Below are 25085 nucleotides of genomic sequence, written 5' to 3' on the forward strand. Positions count from 1 at the left end.
CTTTTAATATTGATGCAGCCCACGTCGGAGGAGGAGTGAAAACAAAGGCCCACCGTGAATCGGTGTGGCTGAACTTCTTTATTAATCTCAATAAATTTCAATAAACAATGGGAAACAACTAACAATAAAGAAATTAAGGAAAAACAAGGATGCAAGTAATGAGGAATAAGCAAAAATGCAGAAAGGGAATGACGGCTGAAGCTTTCAGAAACTGTCCCCCACACAACCCTAGGAGTGGGCCTTTTAAAGGCTATTTACTGGACCTGGGTCGCGGGTCCAGACTTGGATCCGAACCGTGATCCGGGTCAACTTCTATTTGCAGCTGGTTCTGGGGCGTGCGAACTCCACCACGCCTGGAGTAGGTGCGCAGGGGTACCTCCCTGCGTCGTGGCTCCGTCCCTGCAAGTGAGTCATACACGCGAGGTCGCTCATATGCCCTTTGTGGCGGATCGGGTGGCACGATGGGCCCAATCGAATCCTGCCCTGCATCATTCTCCCCTGGTTGGGAAGAAGTCGGCTCTGACGACTTGTTGTTGCCACAGTAAGCATATAGATCAGCCACGTTGGAAATAGGGGAAATATGTCAATCATCGGGTAGCTCAAGGAGGTAGGCATTCGAACCCAATCGCTGAAGGATCCTAAAAGGGCCATACTTCTTAGGACTTAATTTGCTATAGGTGCCTACAGGAAAACGCTCTGGACGCAGATACACCCAGACGAGTTGACCGACCTGGAAATGGACATCACAACGACCCTGATCTACGAAAGCTTTGTAGGTCTCGTAGCTTTCAACAAGTTTGGCCCAGACTTGTCTGTGAATGTCACGCATATATTCGACGGCATCAAAGGCATCCGGAGCTGGGGCTGAGAGATCTGACACAGGGGCTAGGTCAACGACATGGGTAGGTGACCGACCATACACTATTTGGAACGAAGATTTACCAGTAGAACGGTTAATGGAGTTGTTATATGCGAACTCTGCTTGGGGTAATACGAGATCCCAAGTTTTGACATTTTCCCCCACTAGGCTCCGTAACAAATTTCCTAAGGTGCGGTTCACAACTTCGGTTTGGCCATCAGTCTGGGGGTGATACGCACTATTGAACTGAAGCTTAGTCTTCAACAGGGCCCATAACGATTTCCAAAAGTGACTCATAAAACGCGTGTCACGATCAGAAGTGATTGTGTGAGGTAGATCATGGAAACGGGCAACGTCCTTGAAATAATATGAGGCGACTAAAGAGGCATCGGTGGTTCGCTTACACGGGACAAAGATAGCCATTTTGGAGAACTGGTCAACAACTACTAAAATTGAATCAAAACGACGTGGTGTGCGGGGAAGACCCACGATAAAATCCATGGATACGTGCTCCCACGGCCGTTCAGGAATGGGTAACGGAGTATACAGACCACTATTCTGACGATGACCCTTGGACACTTGACACACATGACACCCTTGGATGAACTTGACAACATCTTTGCGCATTTTGGGCCAAAAGTATCGTTCATCTAAGAGAGCGAACGTCTTATCATGCCCGAAATGCCCTGCTAACCCTCCTTCATGTAATTCAGAAATCAACTGAAGCCTAAGGGAGAAATCGGGCACACATAATTTGTTCCCACGGAAGAGGTAACCATTATGAATACAAAAACGGGGGTCGAGGGTGCGATCTGAAGAGATGCACCCTTCCCAGACTTTGTGAAAATCAGGGTCCGTGGGGTATAATTCCTTGCATTGTTCGAAGCCAATGACCTGCACTGACATAGTCATCAGAAGGTTGTTCTTCCTACTAAGAGCGTCAGCCACCTTGTTCAGGGTACCAGATTGATGGCGAAGCGAAAAGGTGTACTCTTGCAAGAAGACCCACTTGGCATGACGAGCACTCAACTTCTTTTGACTATTCAGATACTTCAAAGCCTCATGGTCCGTGTACAATACAAATTCTTTATAAATGAGATAATGTCTCCAATAACGAAAGGCTTGTACCACAGCATAGAACTCAACATCGTAAGTGGAGTATTGGCACCTGACCTCAGTCGGCTTCTCACTAAAGAAGGCAACGGGTCTACGATTCTGACTCAAGACAGCGCCAATCCCTACTTTGGATGCATCACACTCAACCTCAAAGACTGCACTAAAATCAGGGAGAGCTAAAACATGAGCACTGGTCATTTTTTTCTTTGATGATCGTAAAGGCTTTTCCAGCCGCGGGCGTCCAATGAAAACTAGTACCTTTTAGGCACTCCGTGATGGGGGCCATGAGGGTACTAAAATTTCTCACGAAACGTCGGTAAAAAGTGGCTAACCCGTGGAAGCTACGGATCTCTCCTATAGTCTTTGGGGTAGGCCAATCGACAATCGTGCGGACTTTTGCGGGGTTGGCCTTGATGCCATCACTCGTACAATCCATCACGTGTCTTGAATGCCGTTTTCCACTCATCTCCTTCGCATATACGAATCTGGTGATACCCGCTTTTTAGATCTATTTTAGAGAAAATGGAGGCACCAGATAACATATCAAACATATCATCCAAACGAGGAATGGGAAAACAGTATTTGACTGTGATGCGATTGATCGCGCGGTTATCGACACACATGCGCATGGACCCATCTTTCTTAGGAGTGAGTAAGGCGGGTACTGCACAAGGGCTAACACTCTCGCGAATGAAACCCTTTTTCAGTAATTCCTGAACCTGTCTTAATAACTCGGTGTGCTCGGAGGGGTTCATGCGATATGTAGGAAGGTTGGGTAGACTCGACCCTGGCACAAAGTCAATGGCATGTTGAACTACCCTTGTCGAAGGTAATCCATCAGGTAGGTCATCCGGCATAATGTCGCGGAACTCCTCTAGAAGAGGGGCAACGCCAGCGGGAATGGATACTGACGAACTCATCACTGGCTTTGCCACCAGGGCATAACAATAGCCATCTTCCTGACAATGGTTCAGGAAAAGCCGGTACGAGAGGCCTGCCAGTCGGGGGACTCGCTCAGGTTTGTCCACAGTGGGAAAGCCAGTCTCCTTGATAGGTAGAAGGACTATCTTATGGCCATTAAAGATAAACGAGTATGTGTTCTTGTGGCCATCGTGAGTTGTCTGGCGATCAAACTGCTAGGGACGTCCCAAAAGAATGTGACACGCGTGCATAGGGGCTACATCACACCACACCTCATCGTGGTAGTGTTCCCCCATGGAAAACCGGACTAGGCATCGCTGAGTGATGGGAACCTCGTTTCTTTTCTTGAACCAGGCCATCTTATAGGGTTAGGACAACTTCTCGGTGTTGAGTTTCAAGGTAGAAACCACACTCTCAGACACCATGTTCTCGCATGCTCCGGTGTCAATGATGACATCACAAGTGTGTCCCTCACAGTTGCACCAAGTCCTAAAAATGTTATTCCTTAACCATTTCGATGGGGCCGATTTTCGGGGTGTGGTCAACACATGACGGATGGACAACAAACTTTTGACGTTGCCGTCGAACTCTATAACTCCCCTCTCATCCTCGTCTTCAACTAATGACTTGTCATCACTATCACTATCACTTGTGGATGCAGACTCTATAATTCCTTCAACAAGATGGGTGTTCCGGCTCACGGTGGGACACTTGGACGTGACATGCCCTAACTCTTGACATCTAAAACAACGAAGGGTCGACTCACTAGGTTTGGCTTTGGACCGGGTGTGGGAAGCTGGGCCTGACTGGTCAGGTTTGCTAAGGTCTGTTCTAGGCTTGGAATCACTAGGGGAGCTTGCTCCCCTGGTTGGGAAACCCGACTTAGGTCGACTGGTGGGTTCACTATGGGTCGTCCTATATTCTTGCCTCCGCTTCAGCTTGTCCTCGATGTTCATGGCGTAACTGCTGGCTTGATCCAATGTCTCAACTGTGACACAACTAAAATCATAAGAGATAGCAGGACGGAGACCCGAAATGTACCTCGTGACCTGCTGACGAGCTGTTTCCTCGATCTGCACACGCAGGGAAAGTCGATGGAACTCCGCGGTGTACTCTGCTACAGTTCGGGAGCCTTCGCGCAGGGTCAGGTATTCCTTGTAGGCTCGCTCGGCGTGATCCGAAGGCACGAATTTTGACTGCATCAATCTTTGCATTTCCTCCCACGACTGTACGCGCTCTAATCCATGCCGCTCCCTCGATCTTTGTAGCTCCACCCACCATGTCTGTGCTAGGCCTCTCAATCGAGAAGATGCTAGAGAGACACGACGATGTTCAACGACGGTGTGATAGTCGAAGAAGAATTGCACGGCATAAGACCAGTCGAAGAACTGCTCCGCGTCAAATCGCCCCGTAAACTCCGGAAGATCCAGTTTCACCCCATAAGTGGAGGAGTGGTCTGGTGCTCTCTGTTGTCGCGGCTCCACCATTCCTGCAAGATGCTCGTTCCAGGAAATATCGTCGTCCCATACTGCTTCATTGTCCGTAGTGCGGTATTGCTCGTCGGGATGCTGGTGCTGTCGAACTCTCCCGATGGGGGGTCGGCGGTCAGGGCGCGCCGGTTCCTGCTGACATTGCCTCGGTCTGATTTGCCCGTGGGCGGGCACCATCTGCAGCCGGTATTGTGGTACTGGTATGACGGGAAGTCCAAGGTAGGGTGGAGGGTGCGGGTGGGGCTCGGGTTCCTGGCGGGTAGAGTTGGTATAATATGGTTGTGGGTTAGGAGTATGGTGTTGGGTCGGATGTTGTATTGGGTTTTGGGCCAGGGTTGGGTAGACATGTGGGTTTGGGTTTGGGTATGGGGCCTGGTGGGTATATTGATGGGTTGACTCGCCCGATGGGATATGGATCGGGCCCATTCCTACACTACTCGTCGGACCCAGATATGGATGGGCTGGATCGAGGTTCGAGTTGTGGGGATAATAGGCTTGGTTTGAACTCGATCCCCGATCCATAAGATTATGAGTCTGGTTTTGACCCGGCTCAAATCCAAACTGGAGCTCCGTCCGGGTCCGATATGGGTTAGGGTCGGCATGTGGTCTAATTTGAGGGTCAAAATTATTGGGTTGGTTCTGGTTCGGGGCTGCCTGCGAACCTGAACCAACTAGGTAGGTTGGGTAAGGGTTGTCTAGACCCAAACCCGATCCCTGAGACCCAACGGTTGGTCCCAACGAAACGGGCTTGTGCCCTGCTGTAACGAACACTAGGCTGGACCCTCTTGGGTCAGGTCCACCCCAATGGGTTTGGCCTGCTCCTGCTCGTAGAGGTGCAATCTCGGAGCCTCCCCGCGCGGGATCGGGAGGGAGAGATGAATCTCTCCTGGTTCGGGCAGACGAACCCGGGTCTACAATAGGGCCCAGCGTGACGCTGGGGCCCTGCCGACCCAGCTCCATCTGCAGCGCCCCTTGCGTGGTGCCCTGCCATGAGCCAGGGCTTGCAGGTGGGCCCAGCGCAAGGCTGGGGCCCTGCAGGCTCGGGTCGACCTGCGGCGTGGCCACAGGTACACGTGACCACGAGCCTGGACCTGCAGGTGGCCCCAGCGCACTGCTGGGGTCCTGCAGGCTCGGTCCCACCTGCGAGCCCAACACAGGAGGACACTGTTTGGGTTGAGGAGCCGTTACCAGGGAGTTGTTGCTCATCGGGGCTCCCTGGTGTTGCTGCAAGTTGCCCAGATCAGGGGCGATGACTGTCGCCGGCAGGAACGTAGTGACGCAACCCTGCTGGAGTTGTGTCGGCTGCAGGGGTGCGGTAGCGCTGGGAATCAAACCTGCGGTTGCGCCCTCGACGAGGTCTGCGCTCGGTATTGCGCACGGCTCTTTGGGTGATTCGAGTGTTGTTACGCGCTCTTCAAACCCATCCATCCTCTTTGACAGGCCGGCGAGATCCCTGCTCATTCGCAGCATGTTCTCTTGGATTTTCGTCAACACGTCCATTACGCGCAGTAAGGGGTCTTCGCTGCCAGCTTTCTCACGGTCCTCGCCTCGCACCAGATCGGTCCCTACTTCAAGAGCCATCTCGCTGATGAAGATGGGTGCAGACTCTGATACCACTTTGATGCAACCCACGTCGGAGGAGGAGTGAAAACAAAGGCCCACCGTGAATCGGTGTAGCTGAACTTTTTTATTAATCTCAATAAATTTCAATAAACAATGGGAAACAACTAACAGTAAAGAAATTAAGGAAAAACAAGGATGCAAGTAATGAGGAATAAGCAAAAATGCAGAAAGGGAATGACGGCTGAAGCTTTCAGAAACTGTCCCCCACGCAACCCTAGGAGTGGGCCTTTTAAAGGCTATTTACTGGACCCGGGTCGCGGGTCCAGACTTGGATCCGAACCGCGATCCGGGTCAACTTCTATCTGCAGCTGGTTCTGGGGCGTGCGAACTCCACCACGCCTGGAGTAGGTGCGCAGGGGTACCTCCCTGCGTCGTGGCTCCGTCCCTGCAAGTGAGTCATACACGCGAGGTCGCTCATCTGCCCTTTGTGGCGGATCGGGTGGCACGATGGGCCCAATCGAATCCTGCCCTGCATCAAATATCAACACTACTAGTAAGCTAAGACATGATCTTAGCATGTCCCATCCTCCATTTCTTCTCATAGGTAGTCATAGCCTTAGTCTATTTAACTTCTGTAAGAGGTACTTTTTCACACTCTACTTTGGTAAGAACTGGCTTAGGTTCCGGATTTGACCCATCAACTAGACCCCATAACCCTTTTCCCCATATGAGGTGCTTCATAATTGAAGCCCATGTTACATAATTGAAATCATTGAGCTTTATGGGTTTAATTGTGACATTTTCATTGCCATCCATTTTTTACCAGAGCTAAGAGAGATAGAAAGAGAATAGAAGGATAGAGAGAGAAGAGAAAATGAAAAAGAAAAAAAAACAAGGTGAAGAACACGAGCACTCTACCACCAAGCAAGCACCATCAATGGTTCACACGATCACTTGAATCTTTGAATATACAATCACGATCACATGAGCACTTGCATAATCACGAACACTTTGAATAAGAGTTTCAAATGAGCTTCAACACTTCCAAGCTCTGATACCATGTAATGAAATGGTGATATTAAAATATCACCACCAAATGAATACACATAGAACAATCAACAAAGGAAAACTCACAATGGAGTCACACATCAAACCCACAAAGGGGATTCTTACAAAACCCACACAAAGGTCACACGAGATAAAAAATAATAATATTTTATTGATAAGGGAATTCAAGAATGCATAGAAACGAATAGTGGAGTCATCCTCTTTTATATACAACAAGGGAGGCTCATAGAACCGTTGGACTCCGATGGCTCTAAGCCTTCTAGTCAACCTAAGTTGACTAGACCAAAAAAGAAGAAAAAGGTTATTTACAATATATATATATACATAATATATATGTGTATATACAGAGTGATTGGTAGATGCAAAATCCATAGGTACTAAATCCTTGGTCAAACACGATGACCATCCATCGCGCGCGTTGATGGACGGACAGTGAAAAAAAAAACATAAAATCGCATTTTTGATGAGTTTTTCCACCAAAGGGGCATTAGCGGTGACAAAATTGTCACTGCTAATGCTCTGGGCAGAAAAATAAGCATTAGCGGTGACAAAAATCGTCGCTATTGTCACCGCTAATGCCTCTTTGGTGGAAAAACCCGCCACGGGATGGCCAGCGCGTTTGACCACCGATTTAGTACCTAAGCATTTTGCAGCTACCAATTTTCCTATATATACATATTTCTACACACACACACACACATATATATATATATATGATATATACATTATAACAGTTATACATATGCTTTTTTCATGTATTATTTTGCTTTGCATGTATGAAGATCTGTTATGTAAGACCAACCAAATGTAGGGGGACCAGAAGGCTAATATTATCCTTATTATGGGGTTGACATCAGATTGCTAAAAGTGAATATCATGCAAAAGTATTGGATGTATCCCAACTTTTTTAGGTTTTTCCAAATGACTACGCTTTGTAAAACTTTTAGAGCTTGCAGCCCACAAAAGGATAATATGTATATGCTTGGACTCTTGCACACTTTTTGCTATTGGACAACAAAGTAATATTGCCAAGTTGATTTTGCTTTTATTTCGTTTATAGTTGATGTCATTCTTAACAAAGTTGAACAGTTTTCTGTTTTTCTCTTTTTTCGGTTGCAGGTAAAAAGAAAAAGTTGCTTGAGATATTCAGGAATTGTTATGACAAGGTTGTGGACTTGATCCTTGCAACAGATGAGGGCATGACCTTCGTTGTGATAATATGATGGATTTCCAGTTCTTACTTGGACTAAGGGTTGTGTGGCCTTGCTTGGGGATTCTATTCATGCTATGCAGCCAAATATGGGACAGGGTGGATGCATGGCTATTGAGGTATGATATATTTTTATACATTTATTATGTTTGCATTAGTGCTTTTGTTTCTTTATTTTTCTAAAAAACTTAATAATTTGGAATTTTGCTGCCATAATTAAGATTAATGAATGCATAGTGTATGGAACATGTAAGCATAAATCCCATTTGGACCTCAGTCCTCCACACCTTGTCTTGAGTTTTCCTAGCTAAGCTTTAGATGGTCATACCTGATTGACTTCTAATTGTCATTGTTCTACTGTCTGCCTTGCTGTTAATTGTTTTCTGCAAAAGATTGGGCATGGATATCATGTAAAATTGTCTTCAATGAAACAATACACATACAAGCACTAAAACCTCACAAGAGATGTGCACAAAGGCACTCAACGAACACTTAAACCAATATGCACAAAGGCATGAAAAGCCACAATATATTAGAAAATAGGAAAAGCTTGAGCTCACAAGCTTGAAGAAATACAAGGGAAAGTCCCCTATTTATATACCACAAGAAGTGCCACCTAGGGGGGCTCCCAAAGGAGTCGTTGGGATCCCCCAATGGTCACATTTGTGACCGTTGGAGGCTCCCCAACGACTCTTTGGGGAGCCTTCCCTAGGTGGCACAACCTACGAAAAAGAAAAGAAAAGAAAAAAATAAAAAATAAAAGAATAAAAAAATACAATCATATTCCAAGTGGAATATGCGTAAAATAAAAAATTACAGAAATATCCTTTTTGGGTAATTAAGATATATATATATATATATAGAGAGAGAGAGATGTATACATAGTATATATGTATATGTATCTCTATGTATATATACGAATATATATACGTACATTAAGGATTACATTTTAACCCCCCCCCCCCCTCAAACTTACGGTGCGATAACCGCAAGTTTGCCAAGAAGAAAATTAAATCTAGGCGAACAAAGAGCCTTAGTGAAGAAATCAGCCAATTGGTACTCAGATGTCACATACGGGAGATCAATGACCTTTAAGTATTCTTCCCGGACATAGTGACAATCCATCTCTATATGCTTCGTGCGTTCATGAAAGGTATGATTCTTGGCAATATATATTGCAATTTTGTTGTTGCAGCATAACTTTGTTGGCTCTTTAATATAAACTCCCATGTCTTCTAGAAGTCGCCGAATCCATACAATTTTCATGGTTGTGGATGCCATGGCTCAATATTCGACTTCGGTGGAGGACAAAGAGACCTTTTGTTGCTTCTTGCACCTCCAAGAAAACAACAATTCTCTTAAGAAAACACAGAAACCAGTGGTGGAGTGACGGTTATTTGGGTCACCTCTTCAATCAGAGTCAGTATAAGCAATTAAATTTAATTCTGAAGACGAGGACAAAAATACTCTCTTATTTGCAGTTTCCTTTGAGTATCTGATGATGCGAAGAACTGCACTCATGTGAACGGATGTAGGAGCATGTTAGAACTGACTGGCAATGTGGATCACATGCGATATATCAGGCCTGGTGATGCTAAGATACATTAGTGAACCTACCAGTTGCCTATAAGGAGTGGGATCTGTCAGAGGAATCCCGTCATCAATCTTTATTTTTGAACCTACTATTTTAGGAGTTTCACAAATTTTGTCGTCTGAAATTCCTGATCTGTCAATAATCTCACAAGCAAGTTTAGTTTGAGATAAAAAATAACCACGTTGAGAATAAGCAACCTCAATTCCCAAGAAATATGTCAGAAAACCTAAGTCTGACATTTTAAATTTTTAAGTCAAGACGGATTTAATGTTCTTGACTCCTTTGACATCATCATCTGTTATTAACATATCATCAACATATAATAATAATATGACAATACCTGCATCGGATTTTCTGGTAAATAATGCAGTATCTGTATAACATTAAGAAAAACCATTTTCTAACATTACATTGTTAAATCTGTCATGCCAGGCTTTGGGAGCCTGTTTTAATCCATAAAGAGCTTTTCGAAGACGAAAAACTTTATCTTTAGGAATTTTCATACCTGGTGGAGCATCCATATAAACTTCTTCATTAAGGTCACCATTTAAAAAGGCATTTTTAACATCCATTTGAAAAATATTCTATTTTTTAATAAACGCAATAGTGATAAGACATCTGACTGTAACCATTCGTGCTACAGGTGCAAATGTCTCTTCATAGTCAATCCCATATTCTTGACCATACTCTTTTGCAACTAAGCGAACTTTATATTTCTCAAGAGATCCATCGCTCCTAGTCTTAACTTTAAACACCCAACGACAACCTATAATTTTCTTTGCAAATGGTAGAGTTTGAAATTCTCATGTGTTAGCTTTTTTAAGAGCTTTGAGTTCATTTTTTATAGCTTCTTGCTATTCTACGCATTTTTTAGCTTTCTCAAAATTCTTTGGTTCAAAGTAAGAATGAATGACACTAAGACAAGCTATATACTTAGGTGAAAATGAGTCAAAAGAGACAAATCTTGTTGGAGGTTTCCTATTTCTTTCAGATCGTCTGGGATCAGGTGTGGGAATGGAATCACTATATTGCTCAATTGCACACCTAAAAGTACTTCTATCTCTACGTGAATATGTTATAGGATCATTTGATGCCTTGTCTTCTTGACCACTAGATGAGTTGAAGTTATTAATGTCTATTTCATTATCACTATCGTGGTTTGATGCTATTTCATCATCACTAGACATATCAATCATTACTAGATAATAGGTCAAATAAGAAATAGTAGTCCATATTTTCGAAATGAGAGTCATTTTTTTTAAAGCCACTTTCATTTTTCAAAAACGTCACATTTCTTGAAACATATAACTTATCATTTTTAGAATCATAACAGCGAAAGCCTTTTTGAGTCTCGGAATAACCAAAAAAGGCACAAGGAATAGCTTTAGGTGAAAGTTTATCATTCTTATTCGTAAGGACAAAGCATTTGCAACAAAAAATACGCAGTCTGTTATAATCAGGTTTCTTTTTATATAATATTTCAAAGGGAGAGATTTTATCCAAATTTATAGATGGCAGACGATTGATAAGATAAACAGATGCAAGAGCCGCCTCGGCCCAATTTTTTTTTAGAATATTTTGAGATATGAGAAGAGTTCGAGTGGTTTCAATGATATGCCTATGTTTTCTTTCGGCCAACCCATTTTGTTGGAGGGGTTTACGACATGACCTTTGATGAGCAATCACATTATCTTTAAGATATTTTTTGAATTCATTGGAGAGATACTCTCCTCCGAAATCGGTTCTAAATATCTTTATGTTGCTATTAAATTGATTCTTAATCATCACATGGTATGATTTAAAATGTGAAAAAACTTCATGCTTATGTCTAAGAAAATATATCCAAGAATACCTCGAAAAGTCATCTACAAAGATCACATAATAAGCAAATCCTCCCTTTGAAATAACAGGTACCGGTCCTCAAACGTTCGAATGAACAGTTTCAAAAGGTTTAAAAGTGAACATGAATCTTTGATCAAAAGGCATACTTCTCATTTTCACAAGAATATACAGTCATTACAAGAAAAAGTATTTTTATAAAGTTTTTTAGCAAAATGTAAATAAGATAACTTGGTGATATTGGGATGACCAAGTCTTTTGTGCCAAACATTTATATCCTTTTGTTGGCCAATATTACAGAAAGATTTTTTAGGAATTTGAAGAGAATCCATATAGTATAAGTCTCCTTTTCTAGAGCCTTCCTCAATCAACTTCCCGGACTGACGATCCTGTATTAAACATTTATCAGAGGAAAACTTAATATCACATCCATGGTCTGAGAGTTGAGAAACAGAGACGTGACTCAAATTCAATTTTGGTATAAATCTAATTTTGAGAATGAAAAAGTCTTGAGTTTCAAAATTCCCAACGCCTTTAATTTCAAGAGAAGTCCCATCCGCAGTAGAAACAAAAGATGGAGAAATATTTTTTGAATATTAGGAAAGAGAATACATGTTTGGGGACATATGAAAAGACTCATCCAAATCCAAAAGCGAGATTTTACTTGGAGGAGAGGACGTAGATACGACGGCTCCCGAGATGACTCCCTTGAGAAGGGGTTGAAGTGCCTCCACAATTTGGTTTAGCGAAAGGGGTCCACTTGAAGAAGTCTCTTCTTTTTGTGGCTAAGAAGTGGTGGCCATGGCTAACAACTTCTTCCACTTGGGACAAACGGGTTTGATATGTCCTGGTTCTTTACAAAAATGACAAACAATTTTTCTATAATCTTTTTTTTCACCTTGTCCACCTCCTTGATTTTGATTTTTAAAATGAGGGGGACGATAGACTCTTAAATTGTTTCCGAGCCTAGACACCGCATTGACCCCATCATTCTCTTCGGAATTGGAAGGAACCGCAAGAACATTTGACCCTTGCTTACTTATACTCATACGAGTTTCTTCCCCACTTAACTTGGTGAGAACATCCTCAAGAGAGGGGGGAGTGAAAGAGGACAAAAGAGAAGACCTTATTTGCTCAAATTCGGGCCTTAGCCTATTCAAAAAATTGAAGAATCGATCTTCTTCCAATTGTTTGTAACGAAGTTCAATCGCCTCTCCACTCTATTTTGGTTCGAGCATAGCAAGCTCGAACCAAATGGAAGAAAGTTCGGCGAAATATTCTCTAATAGTCATTTCGCCTTGAAGAAGTGTTAGAGCCTTCTTTTGAAGGTAATATTTATGAGACAAGTCCCTTGAGGTATACATTTTCTCAAGATACTCCCATGCTTGAGAAACCCTTTTGAATTTGATAATATTCGCGTTGATTTTTGTCTTAACGAAAGAAAAAATCCAAGACAATATTTTGAAATTCTTCATTTCCCATTCATCATGCTTCTTTGAATATTTTTCAAGAGTTTTGGTTTTTTCTTCTCCTTCAAGGATCTTAATTTCACCTTTCTCCATCACAGTGATTTTGGGTTCCGGTTTCGAGATTGTGCCTTGCACATAACCCCAAAGACCTTTCCCTTTTATGTGAGCCTCCATGTTTCTGGCCCAAACGTGATAGTTGGAGCCATTGAGTTTAAATCCAAGAGAGAAGTGAGTCTCTTTTTCACCCATTTGAGAGAAAAGATGAAAGAAGAAATACGTACCACAATAAGATATTTAACTCTTGTAGAAAAACCCTTCTAAAATATTGAAGGAAGATAAACCCCCACACCAATCTCCAAGAAGCCAAAAGCACGTTTTTTGAGGCACCCGAAAAACAAAGAATCACACGATCTCCGATCTTTAACCAAGCTCTGATACCATGTAAAATTGTTTTCAATGAGACAATACACATACAAGCACTAAAACCTCACAAGAGATGTGCACAACGGCACTCAACGAACACTTAAACCAATATGCAAAAAGGCATAAAACAACACGAACACGCACAAAGACATGAAATGCCACAATATATTAGAAAATAGGAAAAGCTTGAGCTCACAAGCTTGAAGAAATACAAGGGAAAGTCCCCTATTTATATACCACAAGAAGAGCCATCTAGGGGTCTCCCAAAGGAGTCGTTGGGAGCCCCCAAGGGTCACATTTGTGACCGTTGGAGGCTCCCCAACGACTCTTTGGGGAGCCTTCCCTAGGTGGCACAACCTACGAAAAAGAAAAAGAAAAGAAAAGAAAAAAAATAAAAGAATAAAGAAATACAATCATATTCCAAGTGGAATATGCGTAAAATAGAAAATTACAGAAATACCCTTTTGGGTAATTAAGAGAAAAGGATATATATATATATATAGAGAGAGAGAGAGAGAGAGATATGTATGCATATATACATAGTATATATGTATATGTATCTCTATGTATATATACGTACATTAAGGATTACATTTTAACATATCCTACCGTAGATTTTTTTAATTCTTGCAGGGATTTAAAACTTCAAAACGCTTGCAAGCAAAGCATTGAATCCAATCAACCAGTTGACATTACATCTTCCTTAAAAAGGTTACATTTTCACCTTCAAAATATTGACCTGAGTGAAGAATCATGCTTGTGATTGAATAAATTGTTCATAATAGCATGACTTCTGACAACGTCATATCCATGCTTTAGATTACATTACTCATTCCTAAAATTTTTGTCAGCTTCTCTTCTTAACCTGTTTCTTGTCTCTAACTTAAGAGTTGTAGAATCTCTGATAAGGTATGTTGGTTATATAGCCTTTAATCCTTTCAATTATGATTAACTATGGGATTCTTATTATCTAAATCCTTCTATAACACGTGGTTGATGAGGACCAGGTAGGCAAGTGAACATCTAAGAAGGTGGTTTGAAGATGATGATACCCTAGAGTGTGCCCTTAATGGAGAGTATGATATCTGTTTATGTGGTCCTATTCCTGCAAATTTCATTTGTTTCAGATTGGGCCTTTTTTTCCTGATATCATTATACTTGAATGCACAGGTGGTATCTCTTACCTTGTGGCAGTGAACCTAATATTTCTCTGCAACCTATACGGCTATACATCTTAGTAGAAATGAGCATAAACCTTGCATTATTGGGTATGTTTCCTTGAATCATCTGCATGGAAGTTTTCAAGTGGATTGGAAATATTTTGTTTCCACTGTGTATTTGTACATTGGAGATTGAGATTTAATTTCATTGCAGGAGTACTTTGCATGCTGATCAATCTGTACTTTCAGTAACCATACAGTCCCCACAGGTCAGTTTTCTCTTTCATTATTTCCCCGAAATGTCAAGTTGAACCAACTCCTGAAGATGAACTCTAATTGAAGTGTTTGATGAAGCATTCATCTATTCCAATTCCTTTCTATTTGGAAACTTGATATTGTTCTAGAAACTAGTTTGACTCATCTCAAGCTATGTGATAAATGTGTGTGTAGAATGTAGATGACTAAATGAAAGATAGGGACAATCTGTGCCACTACTGTATGTTAATAAATTTTGCTGAAAAATTGCATGTGCAATCAAAATGCTGTTATATGATTCAATAATTTAGGGGGCAGATAAGCACTAAGAATGCCCATTCCACTGCAGATCAAAATGCGATGAGCATGCTCAATGTGCAAAGACCAAAACATGCTAGTGCTTATGAAGGCAACATTGAATTCCTTTTCTATCATCTATTGCAAATTTTGCTTATGAAGGACATACTATTACCTCACTATGACTTTATCAGCAGTTACATGTTATCCAACTTCAATTCAAATAAAATCTTGGCCGGCTCATTTAACTTTCCCTGTTTTTCAGGTCTCTGAAAAGCATGCACGCATCACATGCAAAGATAATGCTCTCTACTTGACTGATTTGTGCAGTGAACGTGGTACATGGAGTCATGGTGTAATGAAATATGCGGAAAAGAAATGTATGTCCTACAATGGACATTCACACATAGAAATCAAAGAACAAGTCCAAAAGAGGACGTACACAAAAGCCAATAATGGCTAGAAAGCATAAAATCTTATAAATGCACAAAAGGGCTTGAAGAAGCCACACATTACAAAGGGGGAGACCCCACTTATTTATAGGCAAGAGAGGAGTGAGGGAGAGATAGAGAAAAGCAAGAGAGAGGGACCATTGGGAGTCCCAACAAGGAGTCGTTGGGCTCCCAACGGTCACAATTGTGACCGTTGGGGGCCCAACGACTCTTTGTTGGGGCCCCCAATGGCTGTGCATTAAATGCACAAAAAAGAAATAAAAAAACAAAAAAGAAAAAGGAAAAAAATAGAAAAAGAAAAAGGAAAAAAGAAGAAAAGGAAAAAGTCTAAAATGCCCTTATTGGGCGAGATTACAAAACTACCCCTTATCGGGTAGTGAATGAGAACTATATATATATATATATATATATATATATATATATATATATATATATATATATATATATATATATATATATATATAGGTATTACATATATTTTAACACCCTCCCTCAAGCTTTACGGGGATACAACGGAAAGCTTGTTGAGAAGAAACATGAAACGAGGAGCAGCAAGAGCTTTAGTGAAAAAGTCCGCCAACTGGTACTCGGATGTGACATAGGGCAGTGCTATGGTTCTTTTTAGGTATTCATCTCAAACATAGTGGCAATCCATCTCAATGTGTTTAGTACGCTCATGGAAGGTGTGGTTGCTTGCAATATAGATAGCACTCTTGTTATCGCAACACATCTTCGAAAGAATTGAGATGACGATGCCCATATCACAGAGGAGACTTCTAAGCCACACAAGCTCCATGGTTGTAGTGGCCATTGCACGATATTCGGCTTCAGTTGAGGACAATGATATTTTATGTTGCTTCTTGCATCTCCAAGAAATCATAGAGTCACCTAGGAAAACACAAAAACCGGTGGTTGAGACTCTATCATTGGGATTTTCTCCCCAATCAGCATCTGTATAAGCAATTAAATCAAGGGATGATGAAGAGGAAAGAAAAACTCCCTTAGTTATGGTGTTTTTAATATATCTAACAATTCTTAAGACTGCACTCATGTGCACAGTTGTAGGTGCATGTTGAAACTGACTGACGGAGTGAACTGCATGAGCTATGTCTGGCCGAGTGATGGATAAGTATGTCAGAGACCCAACGAGTTGACGGTAGGGAGTAGGATTCTCAAGAAGTGTCCCATCTTTCAGTATCAGCTTTGCATTGATAACCTCAGGGGTTTCTGTCTTCTTATCATCCGAAATTCCAGACTTGGCACAGATGTCAGCAGCAAGTTTCATCTGAGAGAGGATGTACCCTCGAGGTGAATATGCAACTTCAATACCTAGAAAATATCTTAAGAAACCAAGGTCAGACATGTCAAAATTTTCTTTTAAAATTTTCTTAATATCATGGATTCCTTGCTCATCATTCCCAGTGATGATCATATCATCAACATATAGTAGTAGAATAACTACAGAGGACCCTGCACTTTTCACAAATAACGCAGTGTCAGTATAACATGAACGAAAATTTAAGCTAGTCATTACAGTACTAAATCTGTCATGCCAAGCTTTCGGAGCTTGTTTTAACCCATATAGTGCCTTTTTTAGTTTAAGAATTTTATTTTCACCAATAGATATTCCTGGTGGAGGATCCATATAGACCTCTTCACTTAGTTCGCTATTAAGAAATGCGTTCTTAACATCCAATTGATAGATATGCCATTTTTTAACGGATGCAACCGCAATAAGAGTCCTAACACTAGTCATTCTAGCTACGGGAGCAAAGGTTTCTTCATAGTCTATTCCGTACTCTTGAGCATATCCTTTGGCTACCAACCTAGCTTTATAACGTTCTAATGACCCATCACTTTTAGTTTTAATTTTGAAGACCCATCTACATCCAATAGACTTCTTTCCAGTGGGTAATGAGGTTATTTCCCAAGTTTTAGCCTTTTCTGTTAGAAAGTGACTTGGAATACCTTGGGTTCAATAATGAACCCATACTTATGCACGTAAAGTGCAAATATACCCATTAAAGGGAAACAACACACGCACATAATGTGCCAATACATAAAACCCATAAAAAGGAAAAAATATGACTTAAAGTCATAAGTTACATATCATTGAAGAATAATGGAGAAGGGGTGAAAACCCCATTACAATGGAGCATAAGCTCCCTCAAGAATACCAAATACCAAGGGGAAATCCCCTATTTATAAGCATGAAAAGGGACCACCTTGGGGGCTCCCAAAGGGGACGTTGGAGAGCCCCCAACGGTCACATTTGTGACCGTTGGGGGCTCCCAACGTCACTTTTGGGAGGCCCCCAATGTGGTACGAAATCCAAAAATATAAAAAACAAAAAATAAAAATAAAACAAAAATTACAATGCATATTCCAATTGGAATATGCGTAAAATGCTAATTTACAAGAATACCCTTGAGGGTATTTTAGGAAGATAAAATATATATATTTATATATATATATAAATAGAGATATGTATACATATATATATGTATACGTATCTTTATATATATAAATATATATATGTACATTTAAGGATCAACATATTTTAACACCCCCCTCAATCTTTGCGGGGAAACGACAAGATTGAACAAAGGGCAAGACTCCAAGAGGCTCCGGCAAGGATGCAATGGAACTTGAAAAGGCCTTCCTCCTATTGTCTTCAAATTTCCCGAACTATCCAGGGTACTTCTCTTTGTCCTATCTCCAAGATCCTGTGAAATAACAACAAAGAAACAAGTAAAACAAATCTTTGTACTTTTATTCAAATGGAACATTTCTAACTAGCACAGGTTAGAAGAGATGCACATTATGCAAAAATGACACCAAAGTTTCAAAATCATATATCATGTTTAAAACAAAATGAGGTTGTTATCATTCACATGCTATAACCTGTTATCCAAAATTTAAATTCGAATGTTTTAAAACCATAACAATCCCTTTGGTTACAGGATTTTGGGATCATAACACCTCATTAAGTTGCTTACTTTTATGAGATTATTATCTATCTGAATTTGTGTTATACACAAAACATTGAAAGAAAGATTGGGAATTTTTTTCTCCAACTCCATCTTGGAATCTCCCTTATGCCCTAGAGACCATACTTGCTCCACAACTAAGAGTTTAACCAAGAGAAAATCTAACCAACTACGAGATTATCTAGGAAAAAGTCAGAAATATGAAGAACATGCTGGAAAATAACCGGAAATCAAGGAGAAATTGAAGGAAAAGAATGATGAAATAAATTGCAAGAATGCATAATGCATTCATAAGGTCCATCGTTGGACAAATATAACCCCATAATGGGGAATAACAAAATGGTCCACTAAGGGACACCACAATAAGCCTACGAAGAGGCATGATATACATAAACATTATTGAATGAAGGCCCAAAAAGGCCATAAAGAGCATATGCATATACTTATCATTGAAATGAATTAATACTCCAAGAACTCATTAATGAACATGCTTCAAACATGTAATGAAGTGACAAACAAGAGAAACAAAGTCTCCAAGCATACTTTAGGCAAAATAAATCCAAGAGTTCACAAGGTTTTAAAATCATTTATGAAAGACATGCATAATACTCATTTTGCATATAAGGGTGGCAAAAACTATAAGCACTTAATATATAGATTAAATGCTAAGAAATCAACTTGATATGCATATCAAAAATATGATTTGCTTGAAAAACACAAGTCATGAATGAAATTTTGCAAATTTCAACAATAGTTTATCTATTACAAACATCTTCCTCATTAGTCCTCCAAAACCCATAAATCAAGTGTATAATCTACTAGATCAAGAATATAAAGCCATTAAAGGCCAAAAACACACACAAAGGTGTGTAAAAGAACCTCTTGTCTACATATAATAATACTTGAAATAAGTGCATCTACGACAAGAACAAGATAATACATGCCAACATGGACTAAAAAGTATCTCTTGTCTACGTAAAAAATACACTTAAAACCAAGTATGTTCAGCTACTAGAACAAGAGTAATAAGCCAACCATGGGCTAAAACATAATACATCTCTTGTCTACATATGATAGCACTTGAAATGAGTGAAATAAGCCAACCATGGGCATACATCTTAAGCGACTAGAACAAGGACACAAACGCCAACATAGGCTAAAAATCACACACCATGGTGTGAATCAACGTGCCTTGTCTACATATAAAAACATTCAAGACAAGTGTGTTCAGCTACTAGACCAAGAGAGCAAAAAGCCAACAAAGGGCTAAAAACACACGAAGGTGTAATAAAATTCTTGTCTACATATGATGACACTTAGATAATGGGCATAAAAGGAAAAGACTTTTGAGACAATAAACTTGTAATGAAAATAAACCTCGAATGAAACAATATTCCTTTTAAAACATGAATACTCATAACAATAACATTTTGGAATAAATGCATGTAAAAGTATCTTCAACAAGATGATAAAATAATATTCTTTAGAGCAAATGTGTGAACACACACACACCAAGAACACTTGTGAAAAAACACAAGAACACATGTGCACAATAAGCACAACATTCGGAATCACAAATGTGCAAATGCACTCATAAGATTCATAAATAAAAGGTTGGGCTATAATCCCAAAACACCTTGATTTTAAATATACCTTAAAGCATTTAAGGTTTCAAACACCATATGTCCATCACATTTACATAGAAGCATCCATAATATCAATGGCCACAAGAGAAAAAATGAGTGACACACTCATAATTAGAGATCAAATAACAACTCATTTTAGAGTCCCAAGGTGCCCATAACTCACCTCAACAACCATCTATAATATGGAAGGTGGACAATCTAAAATGATACAACACGAGGTGCCCATAACTCACCTCGACAAATATCTCTAATATGACAATAATAAGGCCAAATAAATGATGCATTAAATAACATGTGATGGACAAATATAAATGCCACAAAAGGGCAATAAACACATAAGGAATCATTTTCCAAAAAGTTTTTACAAAGAGGACCGATTAACAAATTGAATCAAAGGTCCAATATAATCCATCAAAAACAATTTTGCATAAACACGAATTATGCCTAATCTTTAAAAGAAGTCTTGTATCAAAAAGACCACAACATAAAGAATTCATCAAGACAATCAAGCTTTTAATCAAAGAAATCATAAGAACCGTAACGGTTCACAAAGAAGGCTTTAACACAATACTCAAGGAAAAAGTACTTGAAAATTTATAGATTTGGGATTAAATCCCATACAAGTTTTAAATATTCTTTGATTGAGATGAGATATGCGGAAACGTACAAAGTGCTATAAGCACTTACAATGATTTAAAAAGGACTCAATATCTAAATTCATTATGTTTTTCACAATAAGAAATGTGCATAAAGGCTCCATAATGCAAAAATGTCTACGAAGAGACAATACACATGTAAGCACACAAGGCTTTATAAAAGATGTGCACGAAAGCATTCATACAATACTTGAACAAATACACTCCAAGGTGTAAACAAACATGCACTAAGGCATGTATATCATAAAAAAGAGGGAATGCATACAAGCGCAAATATTTTGAGAAGCAAATGTGCACAAAATACAAAAATACACACAAGTGAGCAAGTATGCACTTTATAAAAAGAGCAATGCTTGAAATTCTCAAGTTTTAATTATGTAATTACATGCTTGACAAGTGCAATTGAGGACAACTAAGACTATATTATGGCCAATGTAGGCATTTTTAAAGATATTATTAAGAGATTTTGAAACCTTATGAAAAATGCAAACCAACAAGTTTATAAGGATGAAAAATGAAATCATTTATACCAAAAAAAGGATGCAATAGATGAACTATGCATTCTATGTGGGAAATTCCTTTTTTTAAAAACAATCTTTCCTAATGGTTTATCATAAATAATTTTTCAAAAAAGAAACATTGAAAAACTTTTTAGGAGTTCTTATAAGTTATCATTAACAAGAACTACTTTAGGATTCAACAAAGATTTTAGATGTGAGAGATTCTCATATAATGATTATATCAAATTTTTCAAAAAATGCACTAAAATCCATAATCAAGAGAGGAACTCAAATCAAATTAGGGTTCATATGAGAATTAAGAAATTTTAAGCAAAGATCATTATTTTAGCAAGAGATCATATATAATTTTAAAAGTTAACTTATAGGTCAATCATGAAATACTTATTTAAGAACTATAAATCTCACATAATTGAAGGTAATTTTTAAAAACATAAATTACTATTATATGCTATGAGTAGTTCGATAAATAGACACGAATTTTATATTTGGACAATAAACGATTTCACCAAATTTAGAAGGAGATATTTTCAAAATATATGAGCACACGAAATGTGAAAAGAAATAATTCAACTATCATGACCATCAAAACGAACAAACTATATGCAAGAAACATACTTTCAAATGCATAATACTTTTTGAGAAAAGGGATACATACCGAATAACTTCAAAAGCATAATACTTTAGGAAGAGCAATGAATACTTCACCATTTCTTGAGCGACACGCTTTCCGTTGCACCAAGAGACAACCCCATCGTAACCTGGCTCTGATACCATGTTAGAAAGTGACTTGGAATACCTTGGGTTCAATAATGAACCCATACTTATGCACGTAAAGTGCAAATATACCCATTAAAGGGAAACAACACACGCACATAATGTGCCAATACATAAAACCCATAAAAAGGAAAAAATATGACTTAAAGTCATAAGTTACATATCATTGAAGAATAATGGAGAAGGGGTGAAAACCCCATTACAATGGAGCATAAGCTCCCTCAAGAATACCAAATACCAAGGGGAAATCCCCTATTTATAAGCATGAAAAGGGACCACCTTGGGGGCTCCCAAAGGGGACGTTGGAGAGCCCCCAACGGTCACATTTGTGACCGTTGGGGGCTCCCAACGTCACTTTTGGGAGGCCCCCAATGTGGTACGAAATCCAAAAATATAAAAAACAAAAAATAAAAATAAAACAAAAATTACAATGCATATTCCAATTGGAATATGCGTAAAATGCTAATTTACAAGAATACCCTTGAGGGTATTTTAGGAAGATAAAATATATATATTTATATATATATAAATAGAGATATGTATACATATATATATGTATACGTATCTTTATATATATATATATAAATACATATATGTACATTTAAGGATCAACATATTTTAACATTTTCAAGGGCACTAAGTTCAAGTTTCATGGCTTCAACCCATTGAGGAATGTTTTTGGCTTCATTATAGTGTGACGGTTCATGATAAGAGTGTAATGCAATTAGGCATGCCCTATATTTAGGTGTTAGGGACTCATAGGAAACAAACCTATTAGGAGGATTGAAGATCCGGCTAGATCTCCTTAAAGAGGTTTCTTCTATGTTGGAATTTTGAGAATATTTTTCTAAAGCGCTAATGGGAGTTTCTTGACCACGCCTAGCATAGGTTCGAATGGACCTATTTTCAGCATCATTATTTGCATTTTCAACATTACTAAGAGGAGTATCCTCTAAATCATTAGGAACATCCTCTTCGTGAGGAGTCACATCTTCTTGAGAGAGAAGATCAAATAAGAAAGCATATTCGCTTTCATCAATATCTTTATTTTTCTCAAAACCGTTCTCATTTTCTAAAAATGTAACATCTTTGGATACATATAGTTTGTTGCTTTTGGGATCGAAGCACCTAAAACCCTTTTGATTCTCTCCGTATCCTAAGAACACACATTCGATAGCCTTGGGAGATAACTTATCTCTTTTATGTGTAAGGACAAAGCACTTACACCAAAAAATTCTTAATCTATTAAAATCGGGTGTTCTTTCAAAAAGTTTTTCATATGGAGATATATTTTGTAGGGATGAGGATATCATTCTATTTATCAAATAAGTGGAGGTTAAGGCGGCTTCGGCCCAATAGCATTTTGGAATTTCTTTGGAAATAAGAAGAGTCCTAGTGGTTTCCAAGATGTGTCTATGCTTTCTTTCGGCTAGACCGTTTTGTTGGGGAGTCCTAGGACATGACCTTTGATGACAAATTCCATTGGTTTCCAAATATTCTTGAAATTCATTTGATAGATATTCTCCATCGGAGTCGGATCGAAGAATGGAGATATTAGTTGAAAATTGATTTTTGACAATCATATGAAATTTTTTAAAGAAGTTAAAAACTTCGGATTTTAGATTGAGAAAATAGATCCACACATATCGAGTGAAATCATCAATGAAAGTAACATAATATGAGTATCCTCCTTTTGATATGACCGGAGAAGGACCCCAAACATCCGAATGAACTAATTCAAAGGGTCTTTTTGACACAAATGTTCTCTTTGGAAATGGGGTGGATTTCATTTTTCCAAAAATACAACTCTTGCAAACAAAATGTTTCTCATTACAAAATTTCTTTCCAAAGGGAAAGGAGTACATTTTTGAGAAGCTTGGATGTCCAAGTCTTTGATGCCAAGTTTCTATATTTTTATCTTGGACATGATTACAAAATGAGTTAGTAGGAAGTTTCAAGTGGGTCATGTAGTAGAGATCTCCCCTCCTATGGCCTTGCCCAATCCGCTTCCCGGACTGGAGATCCTGTATAGAACAATCCTTGGTTGAGAAGGAGATTTCACATCCATGATCACATATTTGGGAGACCGATAAAAGATTTAAATTAAGTTGAGGTACTACTCTTACATTTGGCACAAAAAAATCTTTTGAAAAATCTAAGGTTCCAAAACTTTTAACTTGTAAAGAGGTACCATCGGCGGTGGAAACAAAGGAATTTTTTGAGTTGCTACATACATTGGATAGTCCATTTTCAATAGGGGTCATATGAAAAGATGCTCCAGAGTCAAGGATCCAAGAAGGCGTACATGGAGGAGAAGAAGAGGCAATGGCGGCTCCCGAAGTTGATGGCGACTTGAGTAGAATTTGTAGTGCTTCGGATAGTTGAGCAAGGGAGAAGGACTCTTTCCCTTTCATTGTCTCCTCCTTCTTTTGTGGGATTTCTTCAATAATAGCAACTTTACCTTTTGGAGGTTCATTTATCTTTGGACAATTAGGTCTTATATGACCCGGTTCTTGACAATGATGGCAAATGGCTTTCCTATAATTGCCATTATAGTTATTTTGCCTCCCAAAGTGTGGAGGCTTATATGCTTTCATATGATTGCCGGGTTTAGACACGGCAAGAACTTCATCTCCTCCTTTAATCATGCCAAGACGTGTTTCTTCTTGGCATATTTCGGCTATGGCATCTTCCAATGGAAGTGGTTTGGATCTATGAAGAAGGGAGGACCTAACTTGTTCATATTCGGGCCTAAGCCCATGTAAAAATTGGAAAAAGTGTT

The 25085-nt window shown here is 39.4% G+C and overlaps 1 protein-coding gene across 2 annotated transcripts in view; it reads left to right on the forward strand.

Annotated features, from left to right (window-relative positions):
- The window catches only part of EMB2758 (Tetratricopeptide repeat (TPR)-like superfamily protein), a 36860-nt gene that overhangs the window by 10452 nt on the left and 1323 nt on the right, over positions 1-25085 (forward strand). The window contains exons 2-5 of one of the 2 annotated variants that reach the window (XM_090003826.1): positions 8137-8346; positions 14186-14628; positions 14723-14820; positions 14927-14981. The gene's annotated coding sequence lies outside the window, so the exon portion shown is untranslated. Of the gene's footprint in view, positions 1-8136; positions 8955-14185; positions 14629-14722; positions 14821-14926; positions 14982-25085 lie in introns of those variants that run through there. The other variant, XM_090003825.1, reaches the window with a different exon arrangement.

This window comes from Nuphar pumila, chromosome 4 (genome assembly GCF_984573655.1).
Source record: "Nuphar pumila chromosome 4, dmNupPumi1.hap1.1, whole genome shotgun sequence".
NCBI lineage: Eukaryota > Viridiplantae > Streptophyta > Magnoliopsida > Nymphaeales > Nymphaeaceae > Nuphar > Nuphar pumila.